Genomic DNA, 16900 nt, shown 5'->3' with positions numbered 1-16900 from the left:
CTTTCTGTCACATTGCAAAAGATAACTTTTGCCTATAGATGTACTATAGATTTTTACATGACTGATAATGTGTTCTATTGGTCCTTGCTTTTTATCACTTGCCTCTCCTCCCACCTTGTTAACTTGACTTTTGTTCTCTTGACTGATCCTTCTTTTATTCCCCAGCTTCAGTTCATATGTTGTGCTACGACCTCATTTAATTCACTCTTTTTCTTCTGTCTTACCCTTTTCCTCTGGTCCTTTTTTCTCTCCTCGCTCTCACTATCTCGCCTCCACAGAGGGCACATAAGCACAATGTTCTCTGCGCTTGCAAACCATCTGGCCCCCAAACATTCAGTCGACTGATAGTTTTCTCCAATAATGTCTGTGCACAAAGAACACTTGTGACTGCTTGCTTGAGCTGTCAAACACAAATGGTCAGCAAGAGTCTGAGCTTCACTGCAGTCCTAAAAGCCTCATTTCTGTGGCTTTATTTGTTTATGAGAAATAGCGGTGCCGCAGAATCCAAACTATTTAATTTATTGTCAGGAAGAGCTGCCCACAAAGAAAATGATTAAGATTTAAGGAAATCAAAGGTGAGGAAATTGTCTTAAAACTGCTTGTTGCAAAACTCTAAATGAAGTACAGCTGTTTTAGTAGAACATCACAGACGTTAACATCACTCCATTTTGCAAAGGTCTCTTTATTTTCTGTCTTTTAGGAATGCACCACTCGTCTTGTATTAGGGATGTTCATTTAGAATTTGTTTTTTAACCGATAACCGACGCTTGTTAACTGACTGTTAACTGTTTGACATCTAACAAGGTGCTTATTTTTCACATTTGGAAATAGAATAAAGAATAAAACATGAGGATTCACATGCTGCTGTGAGCACAGTGAAACAGAATAAAACTAATCGATTCGCTGACACAAAAACTATCTCATTTAAATAAAAGTGTGAGTAAATACACATTTTAAATGTTGAAGTTACACTAACTGCAAATCCTGCAAATTCCACTACAGGCCTCTGGTCTAGAGAATAGCAATAGTATTAATATCAATAGTCATATATATATATAATATCTCACACGCCTGCCTTTAAGCAAAATAGAAAAATGCCAATTAGGTTATATGTCTTTTTTGAGAAAAGGAATTGCAAGCTTTCTACTTCTTCACATTTTACAATAAAGTTACATCATAAGTTACATCAACAAACATCACTGGAGGATATGAGAAAGAAGAGAAAATTCCTTCTTTAAGACAAACGGATGAATGGGGTAATAGGGGAATTGTTTTTGTCCTATTTGGTTTAAAAGATATAGTATTGGATAAAATTTGTATTGTCAGGCACTGGTATTAAAAGTGACATTGCTCAAGTCATCTGTTTTTTGTTTTGTTTTGGTTTATCTTCAAGCTCTCTCTTCCAGCATAAGAGACATTTCATTTCCTGGATCCAAATTTTGTTAAACCTTATCCACTGTTTATGCTAAGATTGTGTTGGTGAGAACATCTTGTAAAACCCTGGTAGGGAATATATGGGAATATGAAAACTGCATTATCACAATCATATATTACACATATTGGGCACGTGCCAAAATAAAAGGTGCCCTTGGGGAAAAAAGTAGATTACTCGACAGGAGCTCTCGTTGTTACCTACCCTTCAATGGACAGTGTTTTGAGCCATTTACAGCTATATAAGGCTTTTACTGAGCACAAAGTCTGACGCCTCAACCTGAGCTGAAAATACAATGGCCTCCTTTATCTGTGATAACTTTTGCTGCCTTAATTATTTATAGATGAGCCATATGCCTTCCAGCAGTTTCTCTTCAAAGGCTGTACTTCAGAATAATATTGAGTAAAGCTTAATATCTTTGGTTTGGCTTGAAAACAACTAACCTTGAAATGATTTGCCATCGCTTGCAATCTTCTAAAAAGAAGAATATTGAATCCACCAAAATGTTTGCGTGTACCATCTTTTCTTTTCCGCGTGTTAAAACAACTCACGCGTCTGATTTGGTTTAAGAGCAGAGAGACATGTGAAAGGCACCTTTCCTTTCTGCTACTCACCCTCTTACTTGTTCATTTCACAGGCTGTTAATCATCACTATGATTATTTAATTAAATAACTTTGCTTTCTCAGTGGCCTCACGTCTACAAAGACAGTGCTGTTGCCATGGGCAACCACGTATGTGCAAAGGAGGGTGTGTGACATAATGACAGGAGAAACGTCAGTGAGAGTGGCACCAAGGACGGCCCGTGTGCCCTTCTGACTGTCCCGCACTTAGATTCACATGACAGAGATCTGCTGATGTCAACAAAGTTTCCACTCTGTGTCAGTGATGAAGCTCCCGATGAGCGCAACACACTACCCTGCCAGATTTTACGAGTCCATCTACAGGACCATTATCAGCTTCCCAAAAAAGTATGGATATTGTTTTCAGAGGTCACAGCTGGTTAGGTCAGGCAGCTCTCATCAAAAGAAGTATGCGACTAGCATGTTAACAATTGTGCTGGTTCTGGTTGGTTTCACAAAATTTGGAAGACTATTAATCGCACCAACCTTGGACTTCGTTAAAAAGATGTCAGGTAAAAGCTTAAGAGCACTATCTTTGCTTACATGCAATGAGCTGCACTCTTTTTGTATGCACAACAGCCACTGCACTGTTGTGATATCAAATTGCTTCATCACATTGTATAATCTTTTAGATGTGAGGAAAACCTAAGGCCATAGCAGAACTTCTAAAACTATGAGCAATAACTCCACTTCCAGGCCCGTGTCCTCTCTGCGTCTTATTGAGCAGGTATTGGCAGCTGTTCAGAGGAGTAAGGCCCTTCAGCTGCGTACACTCCAGTCATGTTCCATTCCTCTCCATTAAATCGTTATCAATATGGATCCATCTTTTGTTGATGGTGGCTCACTTGAACTCTCCCTGCCCTGTTGCACTGCGCCGGACAGCCCTGCTTGAATAAAAATGAAGTCAATTTCTTCCACCTTGGCAGTCATCGTGCCATTTGTTGAGTCAAACACACAGGTCCATTATTGGAGTGTCATGACGCTGTGTGTTTGCAATGCGACAAATCACTGCAGGCTGTCACCCAGGCAGTTCTGTGGCATTACTCTCAGCGGAGAGGAACGGCGTTAATGCTGACAAACACTGTAGGGTAATTTACTACACATCCATTAAGAAGGTGCCAATACACCACCAGCAGGAGAGACGTCTCTCACTTTCACAGGGTCACGTTTGCGTCCAAGCTGCCCAACATGTTTTTTGGAGTTTGTTGTTTACATATTTGCAAATATTGAAAGGAATGACAGTTAATAGCATAAACATTTGTCTTCTAAATAACTGCAGTCTGGTTTGGTTGCATCAATCCATCCATTCATTACTCAGTCTACTGGAATTAAAACAACGTTTGTGCATCCCAGGGCAACTTACAAGCTTTGTGGTGTTTCCCTCCCACATTCGACATTGATAAAACCAACAGGCCGCATGTTATTTGTTTTTTGTCTAAATGCCCAGGGAGGCCTTTTAGGGTTGCCTCACATAGTGTTTTCTATGGAGGATGCAAGAAAGATCACAGGCTTTAAATCCTGTTCAAAGCTCTTGCTCAGGGCTCGAGTTAAAGCTCATTAAAAAGTCTAATCAAAACACACCAATAGCATGACACGTAAAGTTAATTTGCTGTTTTTTTCTCCTTCATGATGAGCAAGAGACCTTAACAATATGAACTCTCGTGGCCCCAATGAAATATTAAAGATACGATCGCAGACAGCTTCCAAGTGGCAGCTCACCTCATTTGAATTCTCAGGAAAATATTATTTATGACCTGAACACAGGACTCTTTTTCTTTCTAATTGTTGATATTTGCCTGGAGGCACTTCTCTTTGTTAGACTACTAATTACGTAAATGGGTGAAAATTATTTTCGCTTTTGTCCCCACCCCTAGGAAGTCAGGTGTGAAGACACTTATTTCCTTAGACAGTTGATGACGCAAATTTCACTGATTTCAATTTTTCTGACAAAAATGGTAACTTGAATACATATTTTCAATGACACCTTATTAGACCTGGTATGATGGATGGCTGAGACATTTCAATTCTAACATGAAATATGAATCACTGGAGCTGACATTTGCTGACCTGTTCCCATGTGAAGAGTAGAAAAGGTCCTCTTTGAATAGACAGTTTGAGTCTCATAAATATGACATAGAAGCACCTATGACCAATTTTGCGGGGGGCACAGAGCACTGACATAAAACTAACACTGCTAATCTACACATTTCATGCATCATTAAAACATCAGTGCAGAGAACTGAGAGAAGGTCATTTTGAAGTAGCATGCTGTTACAAATGGTGTGTAATCAAGCAATGAATGATCTGTTTTGAGTCTAGAAAATTCAAATTTGGGGTAAGCTGGGAAAACTCAAGATTTCTGTTGGCAGGGTCGGTTGTTTGTACGTGTGTGTGTGTTACTGTCTCACAGACGCCAATGACTCATTTCAACATTGAGGCTGTTGGTGACAGAATTGTTGTGATTCTTACAACATTCACCATGAATCAACTCTTAGAAACTGTTGTGGTAGTTGTGGGAACCACAAACTGCTACAAACCAGCCATGACAGCCACTTAAATTTCATATATAAACACTAAAGTTAAAAACATTTTCTCCATAGAAACGGTAATTATAGGATATGGCTGAAAATCGGTGACATGCATAACAACAATGAATGAAAACAGACGGTTCATGTCAGAGAGTGGGAATGGTTTTCAGTGACCAGTCAAAGCGAAAAAGCACCAGTGGGAATATGATGTGAAATGCACTGCACACAACTCTTTGGTAATATGGTTAATATAAAAGGAATTTGTTGTCACCACATCCAGGACATATTCCAGAAGTGTAAAAAAAAAAAAGTTAATAAATGCGAGTATCAAATGAAAATAATTGTAGAATTACAAAAAAAAACTGCAATACATTTGTAAGCAGTACCCAAGTATTGTGATAGTATCAAATCTTCCGATTTGTCCACCTCAACCGCTTCCTCCTCCTAATGTGGACTTCGTCATTTTATGTCACCTAACTTCCTCTCCTGCTCCCGTCACAATAACTACAGCCGCTAGACATCGCCTCACAACAAAATATTTCAATAGATCGCAATACGCTGCTGACTCTGAAAACCTACGGGCTAGTGTTTGTTTTTTTTATCTGACAGCTGACGAAATTTGCTATAAAAAAAAAAAAAAGATATAGCCTGGGTCGAAATGTTGCTTCAATGGTTTCCTATAACACTTGAATAATGAATAATATTTTAAAGTAGTTCTGATGTGGAGAGGAAAGTGCCACTCTGTGGAAAGAAGTTCGGACAGGTTTTTGACAGCCTCTTCTCAACCTCAGCATTATTTAACACACTGACACTCAAATGCAGTTTGAACCACAAAAGCAGCACTTATGAGGTACTGTAAACCTGCAAAATGTAGCTGAAAGTTACCTACTGTATTTTCTTACTTTGCTTTTTGCATCCATTCATTTGGCAGAGGAAATAATTTGAATCTTTTTTTCTGAAATTCAGCTAGCCAAAAGTCTGGCTTGTGCCCTTATTTCTTAGATGTGTAACTGTGGTCAGTAGGCAGCGTTCAGTGAAAATACACCTTGGCTTCTGGTAAGATTAACCTTTGATAGACAGGTGTTTGAAAGGACACAGCAGAACAATATGGATCACTACACAGCAGCCGGAACAAAAATGGTGGTATTTTCACAGACCTTGAACTATGGGGCACCAACACAGCACAGACAGATGAAAAGCAGTCTTCTTATAGGACATTTGTATTAGTGGTAAAATGTGTTCCCTCATAAATTATCGCTTGCATTGCCAAGTCTCAAATAATCAAAATACACCCAGCAAGGTTACTCCAACTGATGGATTTGTACATTGCTTTGCCAGCAAGTTGTTGCCTTCACATCAAATTGCTTTTATTCTTAAATTGTGTTATCTCAGACACCCGCTACACATTAGTGCTTACTATAAACACTGCATCTATCAGTTAAATGTCAAAAGTTATGTGAGCAGCAGTTGGAAATTTTTTTATTACAGTTTTTTTTTTGGTTACATTGTTTTTTGACAGCAGTTTTGGTGTTGACTTACTTTGAAACCATGCAGTGTTATTCCAACCTGGTCTCTGAGCCCTTATGTCACCAAGGTGTGCTCTGGCTACGACTATAAAGATTACTGTCTCTTACTGTGGAGCTGCGCAGTAAAAGAATTGCATTGCTTTTGGAAGATGATACATTGCAAGAGGCCTATAAAGAAAAGATCAGCATGCAATTGCATCAACAGCAAAAGAGGTACAGACAAACTAAATGTATACTGTCAGTCTAGAGTTTTACAACACCCGCACAACAAAATGTGTTACTGATCAGGACAACACAGTACTACAGTACACTACTTTACTGCAAAAGAAGTCAACAAGTGACAAAGGACAGCAGACTAGTTGGTCAGGGGTTCATCCTACAGCAAGATAATGAGCCATCAGAGCAGATCTATACTCTGGTGTCTAATGACTGAAGGCCAGAACAGTGATTTAGGATGAACTGGACAGAAAGTTAAAGCAAAGCAGTCTGCAAGTTCTACACATTTGTTGAAACTTCTGCAACAGTGTTTGGACAAACTTTCTGAACAAGAATTGATTTCCATTTAATAGAAAATGTGTCCAGCTGCTGAATGAGTTAAAGAGGTCGGATTACAATTAGGATGTTAGATTCCAGGATTCTTTCTTTCTTCAAATCTTTATTATTTACTAGATCTATGCTTTAATTTTAGAGTACAGACATTACACTACTGTACCTAATTTCCCATAACAACTGGGAAAATGGAGGTGTTCTGAAACTGCTGGTTGTTTACGCAATCACAAAAGCACAAAAAGTGTCAAGGAAAAAAAGGGCATTAAAAGTACCACATCCCATCAAGTTTAGAAATAATTGTTTACTCATATGGAGGTAGACATGTTTATTTCTCTGAATCTTTAGCTTTTTATAGCCAAGTGGAGGAGGAACATCAGGTGGGCTTTTGCAAACACTACAATTAAAAACAGCGAGGAAAATTTGCATAGCTTAAGCATATCATTAACTCTCAGGAAAACAGAAACAATGTAGTCTCCAGGGTGGCATCCAAAGATAGGCCTCAAATTCACCCTATGGAGGTGGTTGCCGGAGCAGGCTGCTCAAGCTAATAATCTGCATGGTATTTACCACATCCTTAATATAGGTATGTGAATTTAGCCACATTTGCTAGATGCATATATAGACCCCATTATTATTTTTCTCCTTGTCACTGCAGATTGCCGTCATGTTCCTTTGAAATTAGTCCAGCTTCTTAGCTCAGTCATTTAAGTTGAGAAAAGAGCAATATATTTCCTTTTCCGTCTTGTTTATTTTCTATTATTTGGATTTTAATGCTGTTTTTACCACAAGTGGACCGTGTGCACTGTAAACTGCTGTAACTAGTGTCCTTTAACAGGGGGTAGGTCAAGATGACAAAAACTGTAGCTCCTGCCCTTATCCCATCTTGACTACCATCTTAAATCACTAGAATTGTTATCTTCTTTTGACATTTGTGGTGCTAAACGTATGACTGTAGAACATTTTAACACTGCATTTGCCAAATGCACATCCGACGTTCCTAAATATTGTACTTTGTTCCCTTGCAAAACAGAATGGTTTTTTTAGGACCTAACATTTCAGATTGAGATTGTCGTAACTGACGTGATGTGAAAGGATTAGAGTTGCACTCACCATCATCCTATCAAAGTTTTATTGTGTTATGCGTTATATCTCATGATGAATTATATTTCTGATTCCTCCACTTCTCCCAAACCAAAAATCCAAAGACAAATATTCTTAAAAATTGTTTGCAGATGCAGCATAAGCCCACGGCGTGCAAACAGGGGGTTAAACCAATAAAAGGAAGTTTCAAGTAAAAAATATTGAAAAAATCCCATTCACAATGGCAAGTAAAGCCATTTGAAAGTCCATGTCCCGTGGCCACTAGATTCAAGCAATACTATTTGAGGCTAGATATGTAGAAATTGGAGAAAGGGAGGAATTCTCACATCATTTATGGTCTACTCCTTGTGCCAGTGATTGTCCGTTTTCCTAAAATCATTGCAAAACCCCCTCTTAACTCACTCACTCACCCACTGAGAGCCCGGAAACATGCAGTGTAAGAGTGGGGTCCGAGTGTGGTATTGGCCATCACTCCTCCAGTAAAACAAAATTTTGGGAAGGAGGATTCACTCCAATGACAGGTGGTTTGGAGGAAAGAGAGGCATTCATATCATGGCAACAAATGGGTCTTCACAGAGGATTTAATTATGTGAGAAGAATAAGAGTGACAGAGGAAAAGCCAAACAACAGTAACTAAGGGGCGCTGACAAGGGGAACAATTAGCTGTCTAGAGATGACCAACCAAACAAAGATCCTGGATAGCAAAACAAAAAACTGCAGTTGAAATCTATTAACTTTTTACCAATGTTTTTTGAATTCTTATTACCCGGATTATTTCAGCACATAGTGCTCAATTATTTCACTTTTCTTCTTTCTAATGTCTGAGTGTGCTGGGGGGAAAAAAAAACATATTGTAAAGATAATGGTCCAAAAGTATGTGAGAAGCCCCAAGAAACCCAGGGAAAAACCCTGGGAGTTTAATCAAACAAACCCATTTGCAAGAACACAATCAGTGCATTGAAATATCATGAGCAGAGATCCTTTATCCATCATTATACTCTTACTGAAAATCTGACAATTTCAAAAACACTTCTTACCAAGTACAATGGAGCCTCAAAGGATAGAATAACAGAACAAATTGTTTCTGGTTGAGTCCAGCTGGGATGAAGGGTCCTTCCCTCACTAGCTCACAACTGCTCAAGGGAAGCTGCAAAGAGGTCAGACATACCAGACTGTGGTCGCACTGGACAGATTTAGATCGAGGTTTAAAAAAGTCTTTCTTCATCCTAGAGAGACCAGAATGTTTACACTGAGGTTTTTGATCTGAAAATTGACCTGCAGATCATTCATTTTGCAGTTAATATTCACTACTTAAGGAGAAACGCAATAAAGCCACCGAAGCACTTGTGCGTTGAGTGTTTTTTGCTTCATATACTTTTGGCAGAATGTGAATAACACTGGCCTTTTGATGACAAAAAAGATATATGTAAAAAGGTCGGTGGTGATGCTTGTATGTCTCCATGGTCTGTACCACATCTTTAAGCTTCAACAGTAGCCCTTCAGGCAGACTCTGCCGCATTTCCTGTGGAGTGTCCTCGTTGTTTCTCAAGTTCAATCTGGCTCTTAAAGTGACAAAAGGACTAAGAAGGAGTAGAAGGAACAGAAAAGAGAGAGGCGTAAGAAAATCCCAGGTCCGATTTGAAAGCCAGTTGGATGATGACAATCTGCCAGAGGCGCAGCAGAAAGGCAAAAGTGGGAGACATCAATACACCCTAGGGATCCGCGCTGCGAAAGAAGCACCCTCTCTTCTCATCAGATTCCCTTACCACCTATGAAAAATGAAGACATCTATGCTTCCATTGAATGAGCACAGCAACCAGCAAGGATAAACCAACCTACAGGTCCCAAAGATTCACTGCTATGAACCTCCCATTTAGTTGTGATAAAAGCAGTTTAATTGTATTAGAACAGGATATTCGTTGTGGAGTGGATGAAGCCTCAATGGCCATTCCGCTTCTAAACGCTGTACTGTGCATGTCCAAACTGATTAAAGCCAGGTTGTCCATGAAAACAATGAAACATTGCAGCAGTTTGAGAAATATTTCCGAATTGTCTTATTTCAAGTGTAAGAATAAGTTAATCGAGTTTCAAGTAGCAGAAAGGACTTGGCTGATTCTCAGTGGAAGTTTTCTAGTCTAAGATCAGATATTTCATGGCAGTTTCTCCTTTGATTTCCCCCCCCAAAAAACAAGATCATATCAATATTACATACTATACAATATAACAATAGAGTATAAAGCTGATTTTATTAATATAGTCCACTTCACTAAACGTTTAATGAAACTAAATCTACAAAAGACAAACAGGCGAGGGAAAATAAAGTAATTAAGACTAGTTTTTATTTTTTTATTTAACCAAATATTTTCAAGACGAGTGTAACAAGTTTAACAAGACAGCTTGATCTTACAATAATAAATGCAGGCATTAAACACATCTGAACAGATCATAATTTGTGAAAAATAAACAATCCCTCAGTCAAATTCTCTCATCTTGTGATCTCAATTTTCTCTGAAGTCTGTGTACACATTTTCACTGATGTGAGTAAGAGATACTGTTAGAGGGAAGTCCTATAAAGATCTTCTTGAGTGTTTGTGTACATCTTTGAAGAGAGATGAAAGGGAAATATGATGAGGGTAAAACAAAGAGAATGACGTTGTGTTTAATTTTGGGGGTTTTCTTTATGAGTGCATAACCTGACTCATCTGACGTTACTCGTCCTCACCTCAGCTGAACTCTGTGGGAGGAAGAATATGTGACTCACGCATGCATGATAGTTATGATTTGTGGTTGGCTACGCTGACTGGTTTTTCCTTTTCTTCATAATGGTAAGGTATGAACCCAACCAAGCCGTGGAAAATACTTTTTTGGTCTGAAAATATAAACACTTTGAGTGGAACATCACTCGGATTGTGTTTCTGGCATAGACATTAGCTTCGATCCGCCTTTTCTGTTACAGACACCGCATTGGTAAAAAAATGAAATAAAGGCACTCGACTCTAGCTGTGCACACCCTAACAAAGTATAACCATATAAAAGCATTGTGATTACTGAGCAATCTCAATTTCTCTCGGGTCAGTCTGCACGTGCAAAATAAAGCCAATTTTTTACAATGCTGCAGTTTTTAAAAGATGATGATGAAGACCAAAGAACACTATGTAGCACATGTTTTGAAACAGTAACCAAAGGCTGCTTTGTTTTTCGGTTCTGCTTCAAATCCACAGTACTCCACATTTCACATGCGGTACCTACTTTATTAATGTGTTAAGGTGTGGGAGCTGTGTTCTCTCTCTCTGAAACCTCAGCAATGTGCACACATTCACTCCTACAAAACACAAGTGTTGCTATGCAACATATTCACCTTGACCAGACAGATGCCTGTTAACCCCAATAAAATAAAGTCCTTACATATTACCATATTATATGTTTTACAAATATAACAGATTTAATATCAATGGCATACAGTATTTAAACATTTCCATATCTTTAAAAAATAAAATAAAACAGGGAATGGGTTTCCATACTGAATATCCACTATTATTCATCTGGTATGCAATTTACATGACGCAAGAAAGTCAAATATTTTTATTAATAATACATTTCAATAAGGAGGGGCACTCACCGTGTCTATCGCATTATGCTGACATTTTCACTCACTGTATGCACATTTTATTTGAGGACTAGTCAGATGGGTTTGATTTGTTTAACTTTATCCCCAGTCACAATTTAGAGACCTAGAGTATGTATTGAGTATTGTCAATTGAGATGTTCTCCATCAATTTGCTGCTTTAATAAGATATGCTGCAGGTAACTGTATAATAATGTAAATGCAATGTTGAATATAGCACATTTAGAAGCAGTGCAAAGAGGGTTATGTTAATAATTCTATCCACACTCGTTACAGATACCCATGTTACCCATGTGGAGGAATATCTAAAATTAATATTGAGGGCAAAGAGATTCATGTAGAACGCTAATAAAAAGGAAACAAAAATTTTACAGTACAAGTAAAACAACCATATTTGCAATGATACTATGCCCCTGAGTGCCTTAGCATACATGCATGTTGGAAAATATAGTGAGACGAAATCGACCCAGTGTTAGAAAAATATACCAGTATTTCCCATTAAGGCTCAAAAGTAGCTCTGAAATTTTAAAGTAACCATGGACTATGGTAAAAACAAAATAACAGCCATGTTTAACAAGATAAAGGACTCCATATGAATATTTTACATAAACTGTTTAAAGACAAACTTAGGATAGAGGGGAAAGACGGTAAAAAAAATCGAAACTGCAAAGTCACTGAAGATGTGGAACAAGAGGAAAGTTTTGAAGAGCTGGAGCTGTTGAGGTGGCACTGGCATATCTGTTTATGTGGGTGGCAGTGGTGGTGGAGTTACAACTGGTGAAGAGGTAAAATAGGGAACAACACAGACAAGGCTGTTTGACGTAGATAAATTCTGCTTATTCAGAGTAACCGGAGGGTGCGAAGCAAAAATAATAGGGCCATTTGTGGGATGGAGGGTTGCCAGATCTTGCTCCGCTGCCGCAGATTCAGAGCCAAAAATGCATTTGGGGGAGCTGACGTACATATGCCAATATGGCATTTACAACCTCTTATTTCCTTTTGTTTTCCATTTGGGCTTACAGAGTTGACACTAAGCATATCACCAGGTGTTTTCACTGCGCGTTCATAGAGTAGTGCTGTCGCAGCCCAATCAATAAATCTTGACATTCCCCTCTTTTCAGCCAGCGTTTATGATTGATTTTCGTGGAGATGGTATTGATTCATGCACACCTCCGTACCCACACCTTTTTCTAATTGCATATGAATCGAATCATGCACAGATCATTGTTGATCAAGCACAGATCCAGCGGGACAATCATAGGTCAGTGACAAATATAGATATGAAATATGTCCTTACATAAATATCCTTGCAAAGGACCCTCGTAAAAATCCATCACATTAAACAGGGACCAGGATGATCCGCTTGAACCACTGCAAACCGTCTCATGTTATGTATGAAAACGTGAGACTTGCCAAAGCTGGACAGACAGAGGTTTTTAAAACCTGCTTTAAAATTGGAGGTGAATGAGGTCCTGATTTGAGGTTTTGGAGTTTTACCAATATGTGAAAGTTATGTTAAGTGTTGCCTTATTTTGGCCCTAGATGTGAGCTCGGCTGTTGTTTGACAGAGCTAAGATCCGCTGCTACAGCTTACTCCGGCAGGTCAGAATACATGGTGCCTTAAAATCCCTGGCAATAAATAGGCAATTAGATTAGCCACCACACATAGACAAAAAACCTTGATAATTACCAACAAACAATGTGATTTTGTAGCAATTTAAAAAAAAGGTTGCTGTAAATCCATTTCAACTCCTTCTATAGGATTATACTTTTCAAGGTCACTTAATACTAGAACGTGTTATTCATGTATCTTCATAAACAATTACTTCGTTGTTTGGATGTGAGAGAACTAGAGCTGTATTTATACATCGCAGATGGTCGGGAGAATATAAAATAAGCCATGTCTTGCCATGTCTTCTATGCAATATGGTCACACAGCTGCGCATCCTAGTTCCATTGTTGGGCAAATCCAAATTTAGCTGTCCAGTTGGCTGCAAACAGCTACCCTGCAGCATAATTCTTTCGGTGGGAAGCCAAAATGCAAAAGAATGTTAGACATAGATTATGTTAGACTCCTGTTGAATTTCAAACAATGAAATCCAGCTAAACGTTGATAAAGGAACAATGAGACGACCCTTATTTTGAAACTACTCAGTTTCTCAGGCTGCTTTGTTGCTCCTTGTGACAACACGTTTTGCATTTTGAACTTCATACTCCAGTCAGGATGCAGAGAAAATCTTATTTCCCCCCACCACTTTAGTCGCTCCAATGTCTTTGTGTCATCATGACAAGAGTTTTCTTTTAATTCACTCATTTTTCAGTTTCAGGCTTCTTACCAACGTGTGTCTTTTTAAATGATGCACAATTTAAAGTTTCATGTTCCGAGCTATGTTTGTTTCCTGTTTTATCCATTTAAGTTTGGTCTATGTGGAATATCATCAACAGTAGAACGCAACTGATATGGATTTTTGGGTGCCGATGCCATTAAAGATATTAGGGAGTAAAACATTTCTGATATCGATTTATCGGCTGATATACAAATATTACATACATAAAAAATGTGGTGATGATTTGGAATGATTCCTGTGATGCTGTTATCAAACCCTTGATATTCTACAGTTTAACCATAAACTTAACAAATATATGGAACATAAATAAAATAAACTTTTAAAACATTTAAATGCTTAAATTTACATAAATGCTTGATTTGTTTATTCTGTAAAATACGTTTTCATGACGGCGAATATCTGCAAACATATACGGCGATACGGAAGGGGCATTTTTGCCCGAACAATATATTGCTCTAATCAACGGTTATGAAAACTGACAGCAAGTGAAATGCAAAGTGCGAGAACGAGAGAAATCATGAGATACAGCATAAGTGGATGAACTCTCCCAAACATAAAATGGAGGAACAAACTGTACAAGGTAATAGAGGGAGATCTCTCTCTCTAAGGCTCATTACTTCCCCCATAGCATGCCAAGTGCTGACCTAGCAGCATCCCAGCCCCCTTTCCTCCTCTTGCCCTTCAATCCCCTCCCCCGGCAGGTGAGGGAGTCAGATGCCGTCAGACACTCCCACCATCAGCCGATTTGGTCTGTGACAACCATGGAGAAATGCAGGATGGTAGTGCTTCAAGAGCTTTTAAAGCGGCCAATGGATACTTTAATGGATGGATACACTATTTAACTAAATTCATGGTCTGTTCCAGCCTTAAAGGGAGGATTTGACCTCTCTTAGGTTAAATAATGGTCCCAGCGTAGTCGGGGGGCAAAAAGGAGATAAATGCACTGTGACATTCAGCTCACTCCAGCATCCCCCAATGTGTGATTTGAGAGCAGTCTATTAGGCACACGCTTTGCTTAAACATGGGAAGAGTTATTAGACGGGCCAGCAATGACTAGGGGCTGCACATAAGGCAGCATTTGAAGAGAGAAATGGTTACCAGCAGAGCTTGATAGCCACTTATGAAATTTTTTAAGGATCTAAGAATCCATTGAACACGATAGTATAGCAAATTTAAAAGGGCAGTATGCAGTATTTATTTAGGTTTTAGACAGGTGGTGGGACAAAACAAGCTGTCTGAAGACATCACCTTGGGCATGTTTACCATAGTCGTGCCTGAAGCTGGATTTGCACTGAGCCACCAATCACAAACATAGGATGAATGGGTCAGTAGTCGGACAAGTCATTGAATGGGCACAGCACCTAAACACATCAGTTTGATTTTCTTGGTCATCAGTGACACGAAATGTGCAATGACTTTTTGAGCACCACTGGCATGGAATGACCACTGGTAACTTGACAATTTGACTGAATATGTGAAGCATTTTCAGAGCTTTCCATTAACGCCGGCCAAAGAGCTGACTACTCGTTAAAAATTCAAGGAGGCTTCTTTCTTACGGTGTTTCCACAAATAGCGACCAGGGCCTTTATGTCTTCTGTTTCTGTCCTCTACGATGTCTGAAATTGACAATAGGGACTTGTATTTGAGCGTATTTTGTCACTATAGAGGTTTTTTTCACATTCCTCTCCTGGTGTAGGAGATTTACGTACACTTCTCTTTGAAATTTGAAATTCAAATGAATCCTGGCAAGCTAGATTTCGTACATCACAAATACAGAAAGCCAATCGCTGTCGAATGTGCAAATGTAGGCAAAGAAACCGGAAACTTCCAGTGCACGAGGAGGCAGCGCATCCACGAGAGGACAGCAGGTGTGTCAGCAGACAGTTAGAGTTAGCATTAGCAGTTTGTGAAAGTTTTATGGCTGAATCTCGATGAATATTCACCAAACATGGAGAAAAGTGATATTTTCTACAGTTTTGTCCACAGTGAGCATGTTTTATGTTGCCACAGTGCATCGGTTAAGCTAATAGTGGATTGTGACGAAGAAGCACAAACAATAGCTGTCCAACTGAAGACGAAAGGACTTGCGATGGTTCTTTCCAGTGAAAGATTGAGTTCGTTTGGGATTGTGAACATCACTTTCTGCTCTATCTTTCTTTTCTTTCTTTTTTATATGATTTAAAAAAAAAAATGATGTAATGGAACTTCCTGCGGCTGTAATGTAAAAGTAAAAATGCTTTTTTCACATTACACATTTTAGGTTATCCTGTCATTGAGTCATTTTCTGCATGTAACTAATTTTATGTTCATTTTTAATTTTCATATTTCAAGTTCTCCTTTACAATAATTTCATAAATGTTAACAGTCATAAATGTTAACAGTCAATGGTAGGCAAACTCAAAATATGCAATTATTAGGACCAGATATACAATGGCATAGAGGCATTGAAATGTGCCAGAGGCCACCAAATTTCAGCTTTTACAGACAAAACTGGTTGGTATATGCCTCTGGACCCACCTGGCAAGCTACATAAGGTGGCTATCTATGTGGAAAGTCCTGCATTTTCAAAGCAAAATTAGCACATATGTGCATGTTTTTCAAATAAGAAAAGGCAATTGACTCCTTTCCAAATATTTGATCTGCTAGCTGGTGTGCAGACTGGTGAAATGGATCTGTTACGTCTCATCAATGGCTTGTGCTCCTGTCAGTCTTTGAGTTTCAGTGGGAAAACACATTGGTGAGAAAATGTGATCTTTTTTAAAGCGCAGTTTTCTGACAGTGGGCCTGCATGGTGGCTAACAGCTAGTTTGCATGACAAGCACTGTTACCATAGCTGCGCCATGTGATGTGTAACCCATATAAAAGTAATGAGCAGGTGTATCTGCAGTGTTTGTGGTATAACAGCACCATGGTGGGTGGGTGACAGGTGTGTTTTATAGATGTCACAGCAGGGGAAAAGGTCAGACTATACCCAGAAGTCGTGTTTACATCACTGCAAATCGGAGCTGGAGCCAATAAATACCCTTGATGACTACAGTCATTTAAGGCCGGGAATGAATGCTGATTGTATCTATTCACACTCAAGACTAAAGCTTGATGTTAGTGGGGGGTTTTTGTCCAGTGTGAACGGGGCTTTTGTAACAAGAGAGTGCCAACATACTGTCAAAAAA

This window comes from Scophthalmus maximus, chromosome 12 (assembly GCF_022379125.1).
Source record: "Scophthalmus maximus strain ysfricsl-2021 chromosome 12, ASM2237912v1, whole genome shotgun sequence".
NCBI lineage: Eukaryota > Metazoa > Chordata > Actinopteri > Pleuronectiformes > Scophthalmidae > Scophthalmus > Scophthalmus maximus.
This window is presented reverse-complemented; position numbering follows the sequence as displayed.